A 15,573-nucleotide genomic window follows, 5' to 3' on the forward strand; every position below is an offset into this window, starting at 1 on the left:
GGACTCTTACCTTGGTTTCTTTCTCTGTTACTGTTTGTCTGTGTTTAGGTTCAGTCCCCAGCTGCCTACATTCTAATATAGCACTCTTCCTCCCATCTCCTCTTAATGCCACAGTTGTGTTACTGCTGCCTTTTTTACTGCTTCCTCCCACACCTTGGCTCCTGCTGGGTTGTTTGTTTTAATAATTGTGGACATTCAACCCTGCACCTTTTCGTGGTGGTTTCCCTCTCATTCTTGTGTATTTTCTCTGTTCTCCCTCCCCTCTCCCACTCCCTCAGCAGTCTCAAGCCTGGCATGCCTCACAGCTGTGCTGATAGCTTATAATTAAGGCTCCCGGTTTTCCGTTTGAACGGAATTTTACATATAAATACAGACGGAAAACTATTTTCCACTGTCTATATTTATAAGTTAACAACCTGAAAATACTGATAAACTGTGCGCAGCAGCCCCACTCCTGCCCAGGTTTACATCGGCAGCCCCTCTTAGTAATCTACACCACTACGGCCCATTTAAGAGAACTGTTAAGTCACAAAAGGCAGCAGATGGCAGTAGGTGTGACACATTAAGGGGGAGGGGTCGCAGTAAGAAGTGCGAGTACTCAAGGTTTTAAACAGCACTGTCCATCATAGGATGCCTAATTGGAGAGGACGAGGTGTTAATATGTGCATTTGCAGGCCGGCTCCCTGAAAGAAAGCTTTATGCCTCATCTGGCGGGGCCTGCTGGGGTCAGTGCCAATAAGATAGCCTGTGAATGGCAATCATTGGCGCAAGGCAGAGACCTGTTAGATGGTAGGGGCGTGCTTTGTTTCAGGTGGCAGGCATTGAGGAATTTAAAAAAAAATGACATACCGCTAGTGTACAAGCATGATTGTGATCCCATTTCAAGAAAACATGAAATTCTTTCTTCCTTCCTTTATATTTTTAGTTAACTGTTTCCATGTGTAATGCCAGCTGCTTCTGTGCAACTAGCCCTTCTCAGCAAGATGTGTGGATCGCAGCCTCCTTCCTTTAATGTTGCCTTTGCAGAAGTCATTTGCCATTTTCTTTCATGACTTTCTTTATTCCTAGTTTAATCTTCCTCAATAATGCTGCGCTTGCTCTTTGCATCATGAAGGGTTAGAACAGGTTGCAGCAGGTAACTTCCAAGAGAGATTTTGTAACACAGTTTGATGCCAGTCCAATAACAAAAATTTCAAACATTGCCAAAAGAGAGGCTGCCTTCCCCATCCCTCCCTCTTCGAACACGGTACATTACTTGCTTATAGTTCCCTGGAATTCAGTCATTAAATGCACACTTTTTGTTTGAAATAAAATGTTCTAACTTTCAGTGTTTTCAGTTTGATTTGGTAACTTTCTAAGTGCGTGAAGTTCTTACAATCTCTCCATAGCCCCTCTCTCGCATAAATAAGAAAAAATACTAGCTGCATCTTCTTTTGCTTGTGACAAAAATAAATGTGGATAAATACAGATAAAATGACAAAAAAATAAATATGGATGAATACAGACGGAAATGGTAAAAAAATAAATACCATAAAACCGGGAGCCCTATTTATAATGCCCTATCAGTTTCACTGCCTCGCCTGCTGCTGCAATTAACTGTAATTGGATCATGTGTGCTGAGCGGAATGCTTCATTTTCACCCTATCACACACGCGGCTGAGAAACGTTTATTTTGATTGTTTGTAAGGTTAGCAAGGCACGAGCTGCTGCCCTGGGCAAGAGGGAGAAGCTGGGGCAGAGTTGTACTGACAGGCACTGAAACACAAGCTACACCCTTCCAAATCACAACTTTGTCAACACCAGAGCCAGAATATTTTCTAGGCACATGGGGATGATAATAACAGGCGCTGCATTGAAATGAGCTAACACTGCAAACGCACACATTCAGCCTCATTAATTCACCCTCTACTCCTCTAATCTTCTTTGCTTTCAGTGGAGACTCCAAACCCATATAGAGGTTGGCCTCTTCGGGAAGCAGGATAAGATCACACAGTGTTGGCATCGGCATGTAACTGGTGAGAAGTAGAAGGTTGCAATGCTGAACACGAGGCCTCCTTGCAGCCAGGAATACACGTCTAAAACCTACGAATTATGAAGGGCAGCGAAAGTTCGGCAGTTAGTGCGAAGTCTACCATTATTTGGGTTTCTAGGTGTTGCTGGAGGCAGGGTGGGCTGGCATAATTGCCTCCTGATGTCAATGTTTTGGAACCTTATGGGGCTCTAGGTGAATCGAAAATAAACAAACATATATATGTTTTTCACACCCTCAACTCAACTCCCACACATTCATACAGCTACACAGTCAGCATAATGAGACTTATGCTAATGTTTTCTAATTTCAGAAGGCGCTCACAATCGTCGAGCATTTGGAAGCAGCAACGTGATGGAAATATACAAAGTACACAATCCAGGATATAGTACTGTTTTTCCAGGGTTGCAAAAGAAAAAGTAGAAAAAGTAGTGTTCATGAGTTTAATTTCTGATGGGAAAAAACCTGGGTTCTTCCTTTTACCTGCTTAAACTCTACCCTGACATGGTCCCAGATAACTTGAAACTAGCAGCAATAAACCCTTCGTCTCTTCACCCAGTGGCCCCGTCTTCAGGGTTTTTACACCTTTTACTTCCAGAGGCAGAGCCTGCAAGTTAGGGCCTTATTCCTGCATAGAGTTCATGGAGGCGGGAAAAAAAAACCTCCACTCGTGAGCCAAATGTTGCTGCAGTTTAAAAAAATAAACCCCACTGGATGCGCTCTGCTGAACGCACACAATACGAAAAGATGTCTTTCTGCTGTCTGTGTCCAAAACGGAGCTGATATTTCTCGTGTGTCAAACTTAATATCTGTAATCTGAGAGCACACACAATGGGAAGGCCGTTCTCTTTATTTTGTAATCTATGTAATGCGTCACTTGACCCTTCGCCCTTCTCCCTCTTTACTGCCTCAGAAGTAACGGGGAGGCAGTGATACTAACAAAGATTGTCTCCTGCCTTCCCTTACACATAAAACCCTTTTCAGGAAAAATATTTGATATATTATACACATAGCCCTTCAGACTGAATTAACATGATTCGCCCGGTACTAATTTAAAACAAAATGTGACTTTTAACAAATGTTAAAGCTGTCTAATGTCCTGAAGTGAAACAAAAGGTTTCAAGAAATAACCCGTTTTTAATCTGAAAGTCTTGAGCTCATTCTTAAATTAATTTTGCTGACTCATTCACAAAAAGCAGGGAACCCCCCCCACTGTCTTAGCAGTTGCATACAATTCCCCACCGTAAGGATTTGAAGATGCCTTTTGTGGGTTCAGCAACAACAGATTTTTTAGATCTTGCCAGGACGGCGGATGCACAGTCTTTGGGGGCCATTTTGTTGACGTTCAGTGGGCGTACAGCCCGCCCAGTGCTTACCATTAGTTCGCTTCTTTGGAACTCTCATTTGCCTGCTTCTATATAGCGAGTGCTTGTAGGTGTCAATTTTTTGTCTGGTTATTCCTCCCATAGAGTAGGGCCAAAGTACTTGAGTCCTTCTACTGCTTCTCTTATGGGACCCACTACTTTCCGTATCTTCAAACGTTCCTTGCCAGTGCATGTCTCGCCAGCATACTTAGTTTTACTCTTTTTTTGTTAATGCTCGTTTAGTTTATACTTTCGATTTTCTTTCTTTATTGTTTACATTACTTTTGTTGTTCAGGTAAGCAAACATTTATGTACCCAATTTGTTTTTACATTTTCAAACATTTTTCTTTATGTACTCAATCCCCCATTTCCTTCTTGCATGACCCAGTCTGTTTTTCTGTATTCCAGCCTTCTGTAACTGCATTCATAGCACACTTTCAAGCATTCCATTGTTACAGATACACTAATTCTATGTTGCTGTATTTCCCTCTGACCACCCCTTCTATGTTGCTTCTTTTACCTCCCCTCAACCACTACCCGTGTCCTTTTTTAGCCATCCATATTGCTTCTTTTCCCTTCCACAACCACCGTCCATGTTGCTTCTTCCCCTCAGGCTCTCCGTCCCAATTTCATCTAACCCCTATCACCTGTTTCTTCTCCCCTCACTCTCCCCATAATTTTTCTTCTCCTCCCACCCTCCCCATCACTGCATCTTCTTCTGCCCCTGACAGAAGGGGAAAAAAAGAGCTTTGATGCATCCAGCGTCAACGCAGAACCCAGCGCTTAAAATTTGAAAGGACTTGCTGAGCGGACTATTACATCTGTGATCCCCTTAACATTAATTTGGATCGCAGAAAAAAAATCCGCATACTAGGTTATGTTTTTGAGAAACAAAAGAAAAATCAATGGTCCCGGCGCACAAGGATTTTTGATCAACACTGAAGCCATTGCTAACTTTCTTTACCGTGCCCTCCGTGCCTTTGCTATCAGACATGGCCAGGGAAAATCTGCGTGAGGCATCCTACCCTAAATAGGGTGAACCTTTCTGCATAGTAAAAGCAGCGGTCCCGTGGCAAGTGGGTTACTGTCTTTCACTCAGTGCTGGCATAGCTGGTGGAGGCTCCAAAAAGGCCATGTTACAAAGCATGCATTTAGAACGCATGCCATTACAACGCAGTCATCATCATCATCACACATTACTTTATTCGATTCAAGAGAATCATAAAAGTATACAGTTTGAGATACAAATTCACAAATGGTATTTCATATCCAAAGGTTCAAAAACAGAAACACAAAACACAGTCATTACAACTGCTGCATTGTTACATTGCAGACCATTACAACGCAAGTCATTACAATGACGCACTGTAGGGGGGGGTGCGCTGGATGTTGGAATAGTATCATTTACTATTCCAACTCCAGTCGTGCAACAAGAGGGAAGGTGTTGGATGTAAAATCCAACACCTTCTGCCTCCTACAGCAAGTCGTTATAACAACTTGCATTGTAATGGCATGCACTGTAACAATACAATCGCTGTAATAACCGCGTTGTAATGGCATGCAATGTGTAAACATCGTTGTAAACGATGTTTACCGGAGGCTCCATCGATGGTTTTTCACCTCCTAATGGGGCAGGGAAAAAGTGGCTGTAATAGGGTGGGTGCCATTGCAAGTAGACGCAAGTCTCACAGCTCCTTATGCTTTCCAACTTCGCTCTCTACCGGAAAGAGCATTGTTTACAATCCCTGAATGCAATCTTAATACTCCTCTTATGGGAGACAAACTTTACTAAACCAGGGTCTTCTTTATAAATGCTATTTCTTGATGGACAATTTTGCAGGGGGGGACCTCTGGTCATGGTTGCAAAGCATCTTTGGAAAGCAGGGTTTGACAATACTCCAAATGATTATTATTGCCATTCTCTTGCTGATTTATATTCTCATCCAAGTCTGTATTGCCTCTGTTTTTGATCTAATAACAGGCCATGGTACCTCTCCATCCTATCCGAAAAAGAATGGGCAATCCTAATGTAACCCAGCACTGCAGCCCGATTGGTAGCGCTGCCATTCTAGGGGTGCAAGTTCACTTGTATTAGTTGTAAGTTTCTTTTCCAAGGGGCACTTCTCTCATTTATTAAATCCTCAGTGTGTTTGTATTCCTTTTTAAATACAATTCTGCATACACATCATAATATGTTTAGTCTTGCATTTAAATAGATAAAAGATAAATCAAAATTATTCAATCAATTGTTATATATCTGAATCACATCAAAACCCAATTCATTGACTTATTTGCTCAACATTTATTTCCACGCATGTGTGTTTTTCAAAGATTGCTATTTTTAAGTCTAAAGGCAAGAACGATATATCAGTTAAGTAATATGTTTACACTGTAAGAAAAATAATTGTATTATGCAAATCTTAAAAATTTAAGTGAAATTTCACTATATTATCAATTATCATAAATTCAAACTTGTGCATTTCTAAATATTAATGGAGGTGCATACTCCTCTTCACATATTTTTTTCTGGACCTTTCATTTGATCAAATCCAGTTTCCCAATTAATTGATATTTTGCAATAAAAAATTACAAATTGATAATAATAAATTGTGACTAATGGTTACAAGGGGGAAGTCAATTTCCCACTGACTTTAGGTATGGTATAAACATTCTGATTGTTAGTTGCATCTCATGTGGTCTCACCTTGTGTTTAGGACATTATCGTGGCCTGTATTCCTCAGGATCGTACGTTGCAAAAATGGTCCACCTCTGGACACCACCACGGTCTGAATTGGTATACACAGACTCAATGGAGTGGTCAAGCGGGGGAAGGGTAGGAAGGGGACAGCAGGGAGGGAGACCTGCAATGACAATCAAGAAACAACTATAAATAATAGCTGTATATACAATAACTTCCTATCCTACCCCGACCCCTCTGGAAGGAGATTCTGAATAACTAAGAGTAGTACCTGTAAAGAAAGAAATTTCTCTATGCCACCTCAGGGAGTGTCACAGTGAAGTAGTGTGGCTCACTGGTTAGAGGCGGCAGACCCGAGAGCAGAGGACGGCCCGGGACCAGGGTTCGATTCCCGGTGCGGCAGGTTTCTGGACCAGGGTCAGCGGACTCGATAATTCTCTCTAATTCTCTCGCCTCGGTGCCCACTCTGATCAGCGATCACACTCGGCAACTCTGGGCATTAGCTTGCCTCATCTTCACTAAGGGCCCCACCAGACCGCCGGGGATGCCTTGTCTCACCCTGGAGATACCCATTAAGGGACCATCTCTCAGGGAAGCCAGGAAGGGTTTTGCACGGTCGAAGCGCCTTGGGACCCTCCGGGTAAGTAGTGCGCTATATAAATGCCTATACATTTACATATACATACATTACACAAGTTGGAGCATGCAGCTAGCTCTAAAGAAAGAAAATCATGATAAGTACTTGCTTGGTACGGGTAACATCAAGTAGGGATTGTAATACAGACATATCTACATACCAAGACAACTATCCTGTAGCCTGGGGCAGGGGTGTGGAAGAGCCTTCCTCTTGCTCACTCGCTATACCCCCGCTGCTGGATATATAAAGAAAACCAATATGAATCCCAAGGATAGTGTACTGTTTCAGCAAAAAGTAACGGGAAAACAAATCCAGCCTGCAGCTCCAATACTTCTTGGAAATGGCTGTATTCAACTTGGCAACTTCAATGCATGACAATACCAACAAAAATTAGCTGAGCCACCAATGGTTCCTGGCAGCGAGTTTGTAGATAAGAGTGTTAATAATGAACCAATAGACGTTTTCCCTGCAAGAGCTATTGTAGCTCGCCAACAGGAAAAATGAGTGGGGCAATCCTGCCCTCCGAGAAAAGGCTGTAAATGGCGTTTTCCCTGCAAGAGCTCTGGTAGCTCGCCAACAGGGAAAACGTGTTGGGCTATCCTGCCCTCCGAGAAATGCTGGATGGGCGCTTTCCCTGCAAGAGCTAAGGTATCTCGCCAACAGGGAAAACGGGTTCAAGTGGCTTGCCCCCACCAACCACAGAACAGTTAATGAGGCAAGCGGACGAGGGAATCCTAGGAATGCAACACAACTCTCTCCCTCTGAGAGAGTACCGGAAGTAGGGCTGCACAGACCAAGTTTGCTCTGCAAGAACCGGCAACGGTTCCTTCAACAGAGTAACAACACAAGCAGCACTGGCCCCCCACACTGCCACTATACGAAACTGAGCAATGCACTGTAACAATAGGTCGGTGCCAGAGCACCCTTACCAGCCTCTAATGACAGCGCGTCTTCTCCAGGGAGAGTAAGCGGCAGCGTCCGACTGCCCTGGAAGCGATTAAGACGAGAATGCCTCGCGTGCTTCATGATGTCACCGACATCATCGCGCCGAGGCTCATGAGATTTAAAAATTTGCAAACATTCGTGACAAGAATTTTCAATTCTATTAAGGACTAGGAGGCGAGGATTATGCTTTCTCATTTCTTTAATGAAATGCTCAGCAGCCAATAAAAAACAATCAAAAACTACATTTCCCATGAACACTAGGGAATGACCATAGAGAACATCCTATATAAGGTCCAAACATTAGTCCTTCTTCCTCTTTCTTTGTGGAAACAGTTCCATATCGAAAAAGAATCCCAAGTAAATCAACAAAAACAGTTCCAAACACGCTGTAGAACTCCAAAGGATCTTGAAGCAGAAGATCAAGGAACACTGGGTCCGTGAACCAGGAAACACAGGAGACTCTTGAAGAAGATGATCAACCTCATTTCTGGTCTGAACCTGAAAAAGATACAGAGCCATAACATCCAAATAATGGATAAAGCAAATCAATTCAAGGGGGGGGAAAAAACAAGCAGAAATAGACCTGCATCAGTAGGCAATCAGTATACAGTACATAACAATGCAAATGAGTCATAAAAGGGTGGGATAATCCTAGCCTCCTAGTCCTTAATAGAATTGAAAATTCTTGTCACGAATGTTTTCAAATTTTTAATTCTATGTCAGGACAGGAGGCTCCGATTATGCTTGTTTAAAGCTGATCCACCACAACAGAAGCAACACTAACAATAGGTTTATAATAAAACTTCTTGAAAACAGAGTCTGAAGACCAATCTGCAGCTTTCATAATATCGAATAGAGTGACACCCATGGAAAAAGCCTTAGAGGCCATCGCCCCTCTTGCAGAATGTGCCCCAAAAACAGATACATCAATGCCCGCCTCGGACATTAGCCAACTCACCCAACGAGCCAGAGTAGCCGGGGTTACAGGGCGAAAAGGCTTCTGCAAGGCAATCAACAATTTACCTTGCATGTCCGTACGCAGAGAAGCGGTACTCACCTCATAATCCTTCAAACACTGGACAACACAGAGATTGGGATGATCAGGAAAAGAAGGATACGTAATGGAGGAAGTATTAGACTTAGTACTCCTAGAAAGAACAAACGTAACACCCTCAGGGGTGAAACTGCGGCCCGCAAGGTCCAAAGCGCGGATATCAGAAACGCGTTTGCAAGATACCAGACACAATAACATGGTCAATTTGGCAGACAACTGTTTACAAGATAACAAAAGATTAGAAGGCCAAGCTTTCAAAAACCTCAGAACAATAGAAACATCCCATAAAGAGACATATTTGGGAGTGGGAGGTTTCGCAAGACGAATTCCTTTAAGCAACTTGGAAAGTAAGGGATGTTCACCAGCAGGTTTGCCATCAATCTGGACGTGGCCAGCAGATATAGCGGAACGAAAACTATTAACTGTCCTATAGGCCAGACCGGAAGTGGCCAGGGATGTAAAAAAATTAATGATTAGACTGACATCCGCTGAAACGGGATCAACTTCCCGTTGAACACACCAATTACACCAGTGCTTCCAAGCTCCCTGATATCGTTTGTGAGTATTGGGAGACCAGGCGTCACTAATGAATTTGGCAGCGTCGCTAGAAATGCCCGGGATCGTCCAACGATCCCCGATATTCGACATGCCAGCAATTGGAGAGAGCCGGACAGAATGAGGGGATGCGGATCTCCGAGAGGATCCAGCAACAGATTCCACTTCAGGGGAAGAAGGAGTGGAGGTTCGCAACACATCTCTAGGAGAATCGGGAACCACGCCTGAGCCCTCCACAGAGGAGCAATCAGAATCAGCTCCGCTCGAAACCGCTTGGTGTAAGCCAGCACCCTGGGAAGCATCATGAATGGGGGAAACGCATAGCAAAGAGTCGATGGCCACTGTTGAAGAAAAGCATCCGTGGCCAGAGCCAAGGGATCCGGTCTCCAACTGTAAAACCGGGGAAGTTGCGCGTTGAGGCGAGAGGCAAACAGATCCAGGTGACACTGGCCCCACTGCCGAAGAATGGCACGGAAGACTCGAGGGTGAAGTCTCCAGTCGCTGAAATCCCGAAGATGCCTGGAGTGCCAATCCGCAACCTGATTGTTGCGACCCGGAAGATATTCTGCAATAACCGTGATCTTCCGTTGCAGACCAAAATGCCAAAAATCCTTGGCTATCTCCGCCAACACCTTGGACCGAGTCCCGCCCAGCTTGTTGACATAGCGGACCGCGGACACATTGTCCATCCGGAGAAGAATGTAACAACTCGTCTGAAGGGGAGAGAAACACTTTATCGCAAAGGAACCCGCTAGAAGTTCCAGACAATTTATGTGGAGAGACAACTCCTGGGGTGACCAACGGCCCCCCGGCGAGACAGACCGGCAACGGGCTCCCCAACCCCACTGACTGGCATCGGATTTGACCACCAGTTCCGGAGACGAACCGAACAGGGCTCGACCGTTCCAGGCCTCCATGTGGTCCAGCCACCACTGCATCTCCCAACGCACTTCCTCTGAAAGAGGAATCTGATCCGAATAGCGGAGGCCTTTTCGGAGATGCTGAATCTTCAGGCGCTGCATCGCCCTGTAATGTAGAGGACCAGGAAAGATCGCCTGAATGGAGGACGCTAGTAGACCGACTACACGTGCTAATGACCTCAATGACTCAGTCTGTTTGGAAATAACAGACGTCAATTCCCTCTTGATGTAACGCAGCTTCTGACCGGGCAAGAGAAGCTGGCAAGTCACCGAGTCTATCAGAAAGCCCAGAAAATCGATAGATTGAGTGGGGACCAAAACCGATTTCGGAACGTTGACCAGAAAACCTAGAGACTGCAAGAGTTCGATGGACCACTCCAGATGTTGCAGAAGCCTGAGAGGACAATCCGCCATAAGGAGAATGTCGTCCAGATAAATTATCAATCTGACCCCCCGCGACCGAAGATGTTCTACAACTGGTCTCAGAAGTTTCGTGAAGCACCATGGTGCCGACGAAAGGCCGAACGGGAGGACTTGATACTCGTACCAACGCCCCTGCCACTGGAATTGGAGAAATCGACGATGGGGCTTGTAAATCGGGATCGAAAGATATGCGTCCTTCAGGTCCAGACGGACCATCCAATCTCCCTCCCGAAGGAGATCCCGTAAAAGATGGATGCCCTCCATCTTGAAGTGTCTGTACACTACCCCGCTGTTGAAGTCTTTCAGGTTGAGAACTAGGCGAGACCCGCCTCCTTTCTTCTCGACCAGAAAGACTGAGCTGACAAAGCCCTTCGGATGACGGTCGGTAGGAAAAATCGCTCCTTTCTGGAGGAGAACCTCGATTTCCTCTGAGAGACAAGCTTGCGTGTGACGGGAAAAAAGCAAAGGAGGGGGAAGACGGGTCTGATGCAATGGGTGATAGAAATCTATTTTGAAACCCTGAACGGTTTCTAGCACCCATGCATCGTTTGAGATCATACGACAATTGTTTAGGAAAAATTGCACCCTGCCCCCCAACATCACATCGCAAGCTTGAATTAGGCTCACCTGTAGCGCCGGAATCTTGATAATGGCCTTGCTGTCCACCTGATCGACCTTTTCCGTACTGTCCTTTTCCTTTGCGGGAGGGATAGAAATTCGCACAAGTGGGGTATCCTGTGTCATATTGTCCACCACGCTGCTGTGAGGCTCCTCTCTGGGACTGCTGCTGCGACCCACGGCCGAACGAGCGTCCCCGTTGTCGTCCAGCCTTGGCAAAAACCGGACGCATGGCCCGGCGCAAGGACGCCTGCGCCTTGTCAATTCCACTGAAGGCGGATACAAATTTTGTCAGTTCCTTTAAAAATGGTTGACCAAACAAGAGTCCCTACACCTCTGGGCCCCGATTCTGAAGTCGCCAATTCCGCCAATTTGGGATCCAACTTGAGCAAAATGGATCTACGCCTTTCTGCAGAAACGGCGCAATTCACATTTCCCAGCTGGCAGATAGCCCTCTGCGCCCACTCAATGAGCTCGTCTGGGTCCACGAGAGCCGAAGCTTCTTTAGCTTTGAAGCCTAGATCCAGAATTTTGGAAAGGGGACCAAGCACGTTCAGCAACTTATCCTGGCAAGACCTCCAGGAACGGTCCAGGCCCTTCTTAGGATCCTTTGAATACTTCTTGAGGTAGGTGACCATCATCGGGTCCACCTCCGGAGTCTCGGCTAGGTGATCAGCAAGGTCAGGTCTCGGGCATTCGGAACTGAGCCTGGCCCGAACCGACGCCTCAAAAGGCTGGCGAATATGTGCCTCAATATAAGCGGCCACTGCTGGAGCGGGCAACCACGATGACGAGTTTGGATGGACAATGGCCTCCGGCTCAAAATTTAGCAGGGAAGGACGCTCAGGGGCGTCAACAAAATGCTCCTTGCGGAGACGCTTCTTGGGAGGGGGAGAGTCCTGACCAGAAGAGGCCTGAGCCTGGTCTGACTCCTCCGCAAAATGTGACGCTGAAGATTTGGACGCCTCAGTAGCCAAAGTCTTCGCCAACCTCTGAAAGTCAGACTTATGAGGATTATGGGGAGATTTGGTGGACTTCTGGGAAGGAGGCAACCAACCTTGCTGCATCGCATACTGGTTTAAATGGCGCTTTAGGGGATTGATAGCACAAACAAGCGCCTTATTAACTGAAAATTGCACACCTTTATCCAATTCTTCCACCAGATTATATTCAAGAGTGTCATCCTCTTCATCATTATAGAAACAGTCATCATCTGCGTCATAATAATCCGCCATTGCACTGGAGTGCAGATATTCAGAGCCCACAAGATGACTGGCACAGATATGGAGTATCAAAGATACAATGAAGGGGGAGTGACCACCCCAAAGCAGGCTAATTTGAGATTAAACTCAAGAAAAACTATTCAAATGTGGAGGGAGCTAAGCTTGCCGACAAAAAATCACTCTAGGCCGAGCCTATGCACACAAAATTACTACCAAAGCACTTTCCTGTGCTCCGGCGTCGAACGGGGTCGAGAGTTCAGGGCTGTGGGCGTGAGCGCTGTCAAAACGTTCCTTCACTTAACCGGTGTGAGGAGAAACAGAGCCTCAAGCCGGAAATAATGCAGCGCGCATGCGCGACGCTGCTGCCCCTGAAAACACCTGCTCGAGAGCGCTCGCGCTCTCTGTGCGAACTGACGACCCCTGCTCCCGCTCCACTACAGCAACCGGGCACAAGCGGCCAGGCGCAGGGAGGCGAACACACGCTCCCAAGAAGACACGCCGCCAACGGACGAGAGAAAACACCGGCACACACAACAGGCGGAGCCGGAGTGCCCAAACATACACAAGCACCGCGCACGAGGAAAACAAAGCAGCGCAATACAAGGCAAGTGTATGAATAACAATAGCAAAAACAGCAATATCAGCAAATGTAGCAGAATAAAGTTAAAGAGACTTAACTGGCTGCGGAGCAGCAAAGAAAGAGGAAGAAGGACTAATGTTTGGACCTTATATAGGATGTTCTCTATAGTCATTCCCTAGTGTTCATGGGAAATGTAGTTTTTGATTGTTTTTAATTGGCTGCTGAGCATTTCATTAAAGAAATGAGAAAGCATAATCGGAGCCTCCTGTCCTGACATAGAATTGTAGTTCACTCACGCGTCTATGATCGTAGCGCGTTGAGTCAGTATTCTTCTCGTGCCTTGCCGGTGGGCTGTAACAGACATACAGATGACAGGGTGGGAATGATGTGAAGAGATAAGGAGGCATGTTGTTTCGCGCAGCTTAGAATATGTCCTTGGCATGAGCGGCTGTAATCTGGAGCGCTGGTGAATTGCTGTATGTTGGCCATGCTATGCTTTATATGTGGAAGCATAGCTTACCCCTGCTTGGTAGTTGGTGTGGTTTACATTTCAGTGCTCTGGGGATTTCAAGGAGGATCTTGAGAGGAAATCTAAAGCAGGCATGTGTCTCCCTCATAAGGTATGACAAACACTTTGACACCTGGAGACTCTTTAGGAGTAGTTCAGCCATTGCACTAATTTCACAAGATCTTTAGAGCATTGATTCATTTGTGTGCGAGTGCCTTTATTTCAGCCTTTGCGATGTTCATACTAAAGTCTGTGGTTTTGAATTATAATGTTAAACAATACCACTTGACATTTCCAAGTTGCACTCCACACCATGCCATATAAATCCAATCAGCATAATTTCACTCAACGCCACACGCTTCCGTGCCACACAATTCAACTGTACACATTTCCATTTCCACGCCACATAATTTGACAGAAAACCACATAATTCAACTCAAAACAATTACACAGCAGATCACATATATCCAATTCACACCACAGAATTGCACATCATGCCACACATTTCAACAAAACAACCACATAATTAAACTCCACTACATCCCACTCTACAACTCAAAATACCATTCCACATAATTACACTCCATGACATAGTCCTGTGCCACATAATTCCAGTACACTCATTACCACATAGTTACGATCCACATAATGCCACTGCACACCGTACCACATAATTCCACTCCACAGCACACAATTCCACCACACACAATTCAACAACAATTTCAATCCAACCCATATAATTCCACTCTGCACCGCATGAATCCACTCAACTCCAAACCAAAACACATGGGTTATAATCATTGCCATTGACAACGCCAATAGCTCTAACTCTCACAAATGTGAGACTAAATGCATTGCAAATGCTTGTTCTAATAGGCATTCAATTTTCCCTAATTTTTGTGTTTGAGCGTACTAGAAGTTTGTGGTAGAAACAGATGTGAAACCCTAGGTGATTCCAGAAAGCTATTTATTTCTGAAAAGTAGACACATTCTGCATTCAGCAATGGGTCATTTTGTGTGAATTCCTCAAGGTTTTTTTCAAAGACACTAACTGAGGAACTAAAAAAAACAATGAAAATGAGTAGGAAAAACAACCATTCATGGAGTTTTTGTGAGAAAGTGGCTCTATATATACTGGACCAAAGTAAGGTACAGAGTGTATAGAGACCACCAACCCCAGAGGTATAAGAGAGGTTAAAGTCAGGGCTGACCTTACTCTCAAATGTGGTAGCTTGGTCGAGGAGTAAAGCAGTACCAGAGGACAGTGTAAAGCATTTGTTGTACACACTCAGTAAGCAAAAGATTTCACACACTCAAGGACTGAACTCCAGGCCAATTGTTTTTATATCAAAATATATAGTTGTTTTATTTTTAGAACCAACAGGTATCAAAATATACTTTTCTCAATTATGAGTGATCTCTGCAGAAAGAAAATAACTTTGTAAACACAAAAGGTACAGGGGTTGCAGTAGGCAACACAATTCTAAACACAATCTAACATTGAGCTCAATGGGTTTTTCTACAAAAAAATGCAGTTGATTACTTTGTAAATGACATTTGTAATTCCAGGACTGGATCCTAGATTCAGTCCTGGGGTCTAAGCTGAAAACAGTTTAGTAAAAAAACGTTTTGGTTATTGCAATGATTTTTAGGGAATATGAAGGTATTTTTAAAAGTTCACACTTAGAAACTTTTCAGTGAAAATCTAGCAATGTTATCCAATGGGAGAAAATTCAGGTTACTGGTAAAGTACGTTCTTGTTACTTTTGTAATCCAATACTGGACTCCTAGGTCCAGCACTGGGATCTCTACTTAAGACAGGTAAGTAATTATGTTTCAGTAGTTGGTACGATTTTTAAGGAATATTTCAAGTTTTCAAAAGTAGACAGAATAAATTCCACAGAAAAGCAGACAATGGATTCCTATGGAGAAAATACAGGTTAATAGTAATCCTGGTTAGGATTACTTTTGCGGTTCAGTACTGGGCTAAAAGGTACAGTACTGGCTTCTCTCCTGATC

This window comes from Lissotriton vulgaris, chromosome 11 (genome assembly GCF_964263255.1).
Source record: "Lissotriton vulgaris chromosome 11, aLisVul1.2, whole genome shotgun sequence".
In the NCBI taxonomy this organism is placed as follows: domain Eukaryota; kingdom Metazoa; phylum Chordata; class Amphibia; order Caudata; family Salamandridae; genus Lissotriton; species Lissotriton vulgaris.